This window comes from Quercus suber, unplaced genomic scaffold (assembly GCF_002906115.3).
Source record: "Quercus suber isolate HL8 unplaced genomic scaffold, Cork oak 2.0 scaffold_42, whole genome shotgun sequence".
Classification (NCBI taxonomy): domain Eukaryota; kingdom Viridiplantae; phylum Streptophyta; class Magnoliopsida; order Fagales; family Fagaceae; genus Quercus; species Quercus suber.
In genome coordinates, this window is record NW_027069507.1 from 1,826,629 (window position 1) to 1,836,457 (window position 9,829).

The 9,829-nt window shown below is 38.8% G+C and overlaps 1 long non-coding RNA gene across 1 annotated transcript; it reads left to right on the plus strand.

Moving 5' to 3' along the window:
- The first annotated feature begins 945 nt into the window (after positions 1-945).
- On the plus strand, positions 946-3,629 carry LOC136066654 (uncharacterized). The gene is made up of 2 exons (XR_010628164.1): positions 946-1,592; positions 3,387-3,629. It is a non-coding gene; the product is annotated as an uncharacterized LOC136066654 (long non-coding RNA).
- The last annotated feature ends 6,200 nt before the right edge of the window (positions 3,630-9,829 follow it).

The window sequence follows — 9,829 nt, forward strand, 5'->3', positions numbered from 1 at the left end:
AGTTATTATTGTGGTTTTTGGTTGCTTTAAGAAAGAGGGAGGAACAGAGGAAGAGGAAGAGAGATAGAGAGAAATAGTTAAAACTAACCCCGGTTGAACTTGCTGAGTTAAATTAGTTAGATTTTAATTGACGTGGCATGTTTCAGTCCTTAGATTTATTTCAAACAAATCTTGTCCATAAAATGGACACTCTCCATTTCAAATAGAAATGGAGAGGATCCGGATCCTAAAAATGGTTTGGCGCCTAGGCATTTTGGAATTTGGATGGTTCAATAGTTAGCATTATGCAATAATTGCAATTACTATTTTAGTGTGAAAAGTAAAAGATTTAAGATAAAAAAGAAAAAGAAAAAGTAGAAAGATAAAAATTCAAAATTTAATAATGTTTTTTATTCAAAGTGAAGTTTCAAGTTTTAATCTGAACCCTTAAAATGGTATTACATAGCTATTGACTATTGCACCAACTGACATTTTGTAATCTTATTTTACTGAGAATAAAAATGAAAAAATTAAAATTGTAGTGAGTTACCCTTTTTTGGCTTTTGAGTTTTACCTAAGAAATAGTTTTATAGTTACGGAGTGGTGTTGTTGCCAACATATCAATAATTTGCTACACTATTTCTCATAGTTTTATAAATTAATTAGTATTTTTTTATAGTATTTTTAACTTGTTAGAATTTAAAATTTATCTCATTGTCACTATCGATTTATAAAAAAATAGAATTTATTTAGTTGAGAATATAAAAAAGTGAAAGGACAAAAATTGTCGAGAAGATACATAAAATTAAAAGTGAGAGAATAAAAAATATTTAAATTTTTCACAATACTTAGTTAGAACATAAGAAGGTTTGAAATAATTATAACTTTTTTCTTGTTTGGTACTTTGGTTACAAGAAAAAAAGTCGATTTAAAAAATAAAAAATAAATAAAAAAAGAGCAGCAGGCAGGGCCTCCCAAAGCACCAAAACAAATTCGCCTAGATACCCAACGCCGGAGTCGAGATCAACGAAACGGTATTACAACAAACAAGAAAATCGATTTCTATTTCTCTGGACAACATTTTACTAAGTAAAACTAATTCATATTTATGACAGCAAGTCGGCGGAAAAAATAGTAACCTGTTTACAAGTCGTTGAAATTTGTGTCGGATATTAGAGCAGCAACTTAAGTAATAGTTCAAAGTAACATTGAAGAAAAGAAGTGCAAGAAAGAAGATGACAGATCAGAAGAATAAGAAGAAAATATGCTGGAAGTCTAAACTACAAGCCGTGTGTACATTGAAAGCTACGTGTAGTGTTAGTCTTGTATGTACATTCATTAAGTTAGCACGTGCAAAGTGTGTGTAGATGAGTGAGTGGAGTCAGACTCCGCGCTCCTCCTTCCATGTTTTCTCAGACTCACGCTTCTCTAGCTTCGTCTCTTCAGACTCACGCTTTTCTCAAGTTGATCCACAAGAGAAGAACCAGACAGCGGCGCACCCGCAGCCTCAAATCGGCGGCGCCACTCTTTAGCTTCTTCTCTTCCAATCCAATCCCAAATCGGCGGCGCACCCACATCCAATCCAACTCGGCGGCGCCACCCACAGTCTTCAGGTTCTCTCTCTACATAGGATTAACGCTGATATGGGTTTATAATATTTCTCTAAACTTTGTGGGTTTATGCTATTGTTGTTTTGTTTGAGTTTCGGTTCTTATATATGTAACAATTTAATCTTTAAACTTTTGAGTTTGGGGATGTTCAGACTTGAAACTTGAGTGAGAAGTGGAACCCTTATCCATAAATTGGGATTAGATTAGATTTGGTTGGGAGTGTGGGGAGGACACGATACTGTGAACCTATGGAATTAGGAGATTATTATTTTTTTCAACCACCTTGGTAGTGAGAACACCAATTTCACCATCAATTATAGTTTTAGACTTTTAATTAGTTAGACACTTTTGATAAAGAACACCAGTTTCATCAGTTTCTGATAATGTCTGAAAGGCACCCCTCATATCTCTGCAAATATTTAGCCTGAATAATTTTAGCCCTGGAAAGAACAATAGCCTTTTCTGAACATGAAATGCTATATTTAAGGATTCATCATAAAAGTCTTTGCATTCTTGTTACCATTTGGGAGATTTTGGTGGACAGAAATACCTTTACACTAAGGCTTTTGCACCCAAATACTAAGAAAGCAACATCAAATTATCTCATTCTTTGTCAGATTTTTTGGTAGTCATTATCAGCTACTATACAAGCTGTACTATCAATCTTTCATTCATCAAAATTTTAATCTTTAAAGTCATTGTGAAATAACATTTTAGCAGTCATGAATTAAACCTCTTACATACTTTAACTAAATCCTTCAAAAGTTTGATGAACGAGTGAAAGGAAAACACAGAAAAGTGACCAGAAATCACATTGACTGGTAAATACATAGAGCATGTATAGAAGTATAATAAAAAATATCAATACACTCATACTAGAATTCATAGCACCAAAGATTTCTTTCATTCTTTCCTTTTGGCTGAGCTGAAATCATAAGAATTACATGTTTTGAGTAACAACCCATTTTAATATTGCCCATTCTAGAAAATTATACACTAGAAATTTTTTTGGAGCTCTGAGACCATAGCATCTTATAGAAGCTTACATTCATTTATCTTTCTTTATTTTTATTTATTTATTTATTTTTGGATAAGTATTACATTCATTTATCAACCCATATACTAACAACCCTCTTATAGTGTTTTTGTGGAACCCCAAACTCTGTATAGAGCGTTGAAATTGATGATTAATATTATATATGTATTTACTGAAAAACATGAATTACGTACCTTTGATAAAATTTAGGACATGATTGACTTTATAATTTGATTAAACAGCGGCCCCCATTAGTCCTACTCTGAGTCTCTGACCATTTCAAATGCTTGTTAGAACATGCTTTTGCTGGTAACTGGCATTAGAGTTTACTTTAGTTACTTGTTTAGTTTCAAGTAAAATAGTGTCACTGCTCTGTATTGGCATGCTCTTTTCTTTTTTCTTAGGTAAGAAACATACGCCCAAAAAAGGTGAGCAACATTCTCGTCAGTTTTGATTGTATCATTGTGTGTTGTGTGGTGCAGAGATGCACATTGTTTCAATATCATAGTTAGCATAGCACCCCTTCCCATATTATTCCTCACAATTATTACCCCTCACAACTATTGTCATTTAACATTTATTTAGCTTTGTAAATTAAGATATAGTTCTTTTAAGATTAATCTATATAGCAACAATGGTGCACTTATTGATCTGTCGGTACTTCTGTACAAACTTATTACGTAAATATCTCGGATCAAGTAGTATATGGTTCTGTTTTTGCCCAATCTATCTCACTAATAATACTTATATTGTATATTTAGGTGACTGAAGATTGGATCTTGCCATGCTCCAAGTTAAAAGTATATTAGAACATCGAAGGTGTGTTTTTATTGAAATAAAATGTAAATTAATCTGATCTGAATTGGATACTCAGCCTTCTATTATAACTCAGGAGATGGTGCATTCATCTTTCCTTGTGACAGTATAACTACGAATTTAAAATGCTTATTTTTGTATTATCAAGTGCTTTATAGCTCAATTGACATTTGTTGATATTTCCAACAGACGCCTATGATTCAAATCCCTCTTCTCCCATTATTATCTAACTTATGTTATTGTGTATTTTATAATTAATTCCTTTGTTTTTGGGATCATTTTCTCACAAGAGGTAATTAAATAAAAGAAATTATAGAATGGATTATTACTTATGCCTAGTTATCAGATAAATGGATATCAATAAGACCTTTTCAATTGCAGCCAATAAATTATTACAAATAATTTCGATAACTTCAGGAGAAAAGAGATAACCTAATTTTTTTTAGTTACTGCTTTTAGTCTTCTAAGAAAGATACATTATTTGGGATAGAAAGAAAGAGAGAAAAAACTGAATTATTAAAAAGAAGCTTATTTATTTATTCAAAGTGTTCTACATTTGATTTCTTAAACATGCCTACTTCCACAATGATTTCTGGTCATTCATGCGAGTGATGTTTAATTCACTTGGAATCTTTATAGAGCACTTTTGAAAAACAATAACACTTAGAAATACTTGCAGAGCACTTGAAATCTTTAAAGAGCACTTGAGAACAATATAATTTGAAATAGAATATGCTACTAGGCGTGGTAGTCTCAACAGAATTTGTAAAATGTTTAGAAATAAATATACTAGATGCTCTTTTAAAAATATAAAATTGGCTTTCCTAAAATGTTTACAAATATTTAGCCAAAAATAAAAACAAATAAACAAGATGGAGGACATTAGGATCCGTAGGAGACTTAAAATTCACAAGATGATCATGAGACCTAGCTGGTCAAGCTTCTTCTTTGGAGACATCTGCAGAAGATGGCTTCCACTTTCTTCGAGCTAATGTCAATATATGACTAGCTCTTTCTGCTGCAAAACCATAGATGCTTTGAACAATTTCTTTGACTACTTCAATCGCCAAGACACAATAAGCGAAAATGCCCACAGTTATCAAGCATACAATAAGCAAGGAGAGACCATTTGGCAACATGGTGACTGATAGTGTTATATAAGCTATCATCATGGAGATTAGGGCAATTGGCAGTAAAACTTGCACATAAGTTTTGTTTCCATAAAAGAATATGAGGAAGACAGGAAAAGAACCCAGCAGTGTTGAAAGACATAAAAAGGTAATATGTAGCAGATGGACATGTATTTTTTGCACATTTGGTCGATGGAAGATGCACTTGGGGTCCAGTTTTATGTCTTCCTTCCAAATGGTTTGAGGAGGGGATGGTCCTGCTTCATAAGTCATTGGAAATTATTTTTAAAATGAAAATGGGGTTTTTGCCTTGTGAGAGGTTCTCCTTATTTATCAACAAATCACCGTGTCAATTTAATTTCTTCTGCACTTAGTTTATTTGGTGATTTGTTGGTGTCTTTATGATTTGCATATAATTTGACCTAATAAATCAACTTGAGTAATTAAATTAATTAACCGGGGTCAATTTATAACCTAACAAGCTATATAGCCTATAACTCAATTGACATTTCCTGTTCCTATAATAAAGGGATGAAGGGTAAGGTTATGCGTTCAAAACCCACTAGGTGCATGTGAACTCACCAATCACCAAAATAATAATAAATGAAGAGAGTAAAAATCTGGACTGACGGGCCATTAAGAAGTGGACCTGACGGTTTCACATCTTGGGCTGATAAAGGATGAGCCCAATACGCGTTTGGTTTGATCTTGCGTAACTGAATGCAACTGGGTCAGATTAAGTATCCACGTAGCAGCCAGGAACCCTAGATGGGAAATACTTGCGGCACACACTTAGCCACCAACAAAGTCTCAAGAATGGAATTCTTGTACAAATAGGATTCTGGAAGATACGTGCGTTAACGAAAACCTTCTCTATAAGGAAATGTCTTGACCATCACGGCTGGGACTGTTCAAGAGGATTCCTATTAGGAAAAGACTTCCACATCCAAGAAGGGAGGTCAACCTTCTACTAATATAAAAGCCCTAATACCCTTACTAATCAAGGTACGCATAATTTACCCTTCTCTAGCATTCTAGAGTTGTGAGAATAGTTTTAACTTGACCTTCGGAGGGTATTAGGCCGGCACCACACCGGTACTCTCTGTTAAGTCTTCTCTTTTTGTTGTGCAGGAGATATTTCAAGTGTATGAGTATCGTGTGACTCGCTGGTGATTTTTTCGGCATCATCAGTTGGCGCCGTCTGTGAGAAGCCCTTAATTACGATTTATAAGCCATATCATTGCTTCTTGGACAGAAGAGTTGCATGGTGTTCACTCGCTCGATGGCAACCACCAATGACATCCAGGAAGAGGAACCACCCACGACTGCCCTCGAGAGATAGGTCCAAACCCTTGTCGCAGTTATGAAACGTCTGACCAAACAAAACCGTGACTTAGAAGAACAGCTGCGCTAGAAAAATGCAGCACCAAACAATCAGAGGGAGGACCAAGAGGGTACCAGTGCCGTCCGATGAGATCAGGAGGGGCCTGAAGGTAGTAACGCCCTAAGTAGACTGGAACAACAAAATATGAGCCCCTCATCCCTTATGGATACGGCTCCACCTCCTATTGTCGCAAAGATGCAGGCGATGAAGGAACATATGGAAGTAATGATGAACGCCTTCAAGGGACGAGTGTCCAGCGATATTGACGATCTGGTTAACCGAACTGACTCATCGTTCACTGCTCCTGTCAACTCCTTCCCCCTACCTCATAAGTTTCACATGCCGCACATAGATAGTTACGACGGAGTCAAGGACCCTTTGGATCACCTAAAGACCTTCAAGACCCTGATGCACCTTCAAGGGGTAGCAGACGAAATCATGTATAGGGACTTCCTTACAACGCTGAAGGGCCCTGCAAGGGTATGGTTCAATCAACTGATGTTGAACTCCATCAGCACTTTCAAGGAGCTAAGCGCTCATTTTACTACGCATTTTATTGGGGGACATAGGTACAAGAAGTCCACGGCGTGCTTGATAAGCATCAGACAGTGAGAAGACAAGACGTTGAGATCCTACATAACCCGTTTCAACAAGGAAGCACTCTCAATCGATGAAGCCGACAACAAGATACTTATAATAGCCTTCACGAATTGGTTGCGAAGGGGTAAGTTTTTATTCTCTTTATACAAAAATGACCCAAAGACTATGTCGGAAGTATTCTATAGAGCAACCAAGTACATGAATGTTGAAGACGCACTGCTAGCTCAGGAGGAGAAGCCTAGGAAAAGGGAGCGACAGGAAGACATATGGCAGGACCAAGGGCGAAAGATGCCAAGAACAGGAGACCGAAGGGATGAAAGGTGCCCTAAGCCCCCGAGAGGGAGATTTACAAGCTTCACCCCATTAACTGCCCCGATAGACCAAGTCCTAATGCAAATAAAGGACGAGGGGACTCTAATCTTTCCCAAAAAGCTAAAGGGAGACCCCAACAAGCGACCTAGAGACAAGTATTGTCGCTTCCACCATGACCATGGTCATGACACAGCCGATTGTTACGATTTGAAACAACAGATTGTGGCCCTTATCAGACAAGGGAAACTGCAGAAGTTTGTCAGTAAGTAGAGAGCGGATTCACCTCCTCAAGAGCAGCCAACTCAACGGGATAATGAGCATCCTAGACCCCTCATCAGAAACATAAGAATGATTATAGGGGGAACAGCGGCCATTGGGTCGTCCAAAAAGGCCCGGAAGACTTACCTTAGGATGGTCCAGAACATCCAACTAACAGGCTCTGTGCTAAAGATAGCGCAGAGAAAGTGCCCCATCATCAGGTTTTGGGAAGAAGATGCATGACATCTTCACCACCCACACAACGATGCGCTTGTTGTCAGCATACGAGTGGGAGACTACAATGTGCACTGAGTGTTGGTCGATAATGGCAGCTCGGCAGACATCCTATACTACCTAGCGTTCCAGCAAATGGGGATTGACAGAGCATAGTTGATACCAATGAACGCTCCACTGGTTAATTTTGGAGGAACAAGGGTATTCCTTTTAGGTGTGGTCACACTTTCGGTAACAGTGGGCAATTATCCTCAGTAGATCACTAAGGATGTGATATTCCTTATGATCAACTGCTCGTCCGTTTATAGTGCTATCCTTGGACGACCCACGGTTAACTCATGGAAGGTGGCAACATCAACATATCACCTAATGATCAAGTTTCCTACGGATTATAGGGTCGGTGAGTTGCGAGGAGACCAAGTAGCCGCACGCGAATGCTACGTTGCCATGTTAAAGATGGAAGATCACCAGCAGACCATGTGTATAGAAGAGCAACGGACCATAGCGGAGTCGGTTGAAGAGCTAGAAGAGGTAACCCTTGATGAATCAAGGCTTGAACGAACGACTAGGATGGGGACGTTGGCCAGCCAGCCGATACGTCAAGCCTTCGTAGGTTGAATGTGAACCCTGCATCCTCACCCGTTCGGCAGAAAAAGCGAGTGTTCGCTCAATAGCGAGACAAAACAATAGCAGAAGAAGTCAAGAAGCTACTGGAAGCAAGTTTCATTCGAGAAGTATGCTACCTTGACTGGTTGGCAAACGTAGTCATGGTAAAAAAGGCTAATAGGAAGTAGCGAATATGTGTTGATTTCACGGACCTCAATAGGGCGTGCCCGAAGGATAGCTACCCACTCCCTCGAATAGATACCTTGGTAGACTCAATGACAAGACACCAGCTTCTGAGCTTTATGGATGCCTTTTCAGGCTACAATCAAATCAAGATGGAAGAAGCTGATCAAGAGAAAACCTTTTTTGTCACCAATCAAGGGCTTTTTTGTTACAAGGTGATGCCGTTTGGGCTCAAGAACGTAGGGGCAACATACTAGAGACTGATGAACAAAATGTTCGCACACCAGATTGGGAGGAACGTACAAGTTTACGTTGATGACATGTTAGTGAAGAGCCTGCACAAAGATGATCACCTAAGCGACCTCCGGGAGACGTTTGACACCCTCTGGACATATAACATGAAGCTAAATCCAAACAAGTAAGCGTTCGGAGTGACGGCGGGAAAATTCTTGGGCTTCGTGGTATCCCAAAGAGTTATAGAGGCTAACCCGGAGAAATTACGGGCCATAATGGAGTTAGAACCACCAAAGACGGTTAAGGAGGTGCAAAGCTTGAATGGGAAAATTGCATCCCTAAACAGGATCGTCTTGAAAGCGACGGACAAATGCCTACCTTTCTTCCGCACTCTGAGAAAATCATTCGAGTGGAAGGACGGATATCAGGAAGCCTTTGAAGATTTGAAGAAATACCTTTCGTCTCCACCATTGCTTAACCTGTCCAAACCAAGGGAATAACTTTACCTCTACTTAGCAATTTCGCAAGCAGCGGTAAACGTGGCCTTAGTAAGAAAGGAAGATGGATCTCAAAGACCCGTTTACTTTATAAGCCGGGTGTTCCAAGGAGCAAAAGAGAGGTACCCCAAAATGGAGGAATTGGCCTTTGCACTAGTAATTGCGGCATGAAAGCTCAAGCCATACTTCCAGGCACATACCATCATAGTCTTAACAGATCGACCCCTAAGAAGAGCGGTGAGTAGCCCTGAGACTACCGGATAGATGGCATGATTGAGTGCATGATTCGACTGGACTTTCCCACAACCAACAACGAGGTCGAGTATGAAGCATTGGTAGCAAGGCTAGACTCGCAAAAGCAGCAAGTGCTGAAAATGTGGTCGTACATTGTGACTCTAAGGTACTAACTAGTCAGATTAATGGCAGCTACGAGTGCAAGAATGAAAGAATGAAGAGGTATCTAGAGGATGTGAAGAATCGAATCAGTAGCCTCGAAGTTAGATTCATCCAAATCCCAAGGGAAGAAAACGAATGTGCTGACCATCTAGCAAAAGCTACCTCAGTAGAATTTATGCTTGTCCCCAAATAGGTATTGTCATTTATTCAAATCTCCTCACTTATTGATGACAGAGCGAATGTGCAGGAAGTAGATTCTGAAAGCAATTGGACTACGCCATTGATATCCTACCTGAGATCTAGCACATTACCAGACGGGAAGGATGCCGCAAGGAAGTTGAAGGTCCAAGCATCACGATTTGTGCTGATAAAAGATGTCTTATACAAAAGAGGATTCTTTCGACCGTACCTAAGGTGTTTAAGCCACGAGGAAGCAAACTACGCAATGAGAGAAGTCCATCCACTTGGGGGCACAGTCATTAGCACACAAGTTGATTCGAGCAAGATACTATTGGCCTACAATGTTGAAGGATGCACAAGCTTATGTCAAGGCC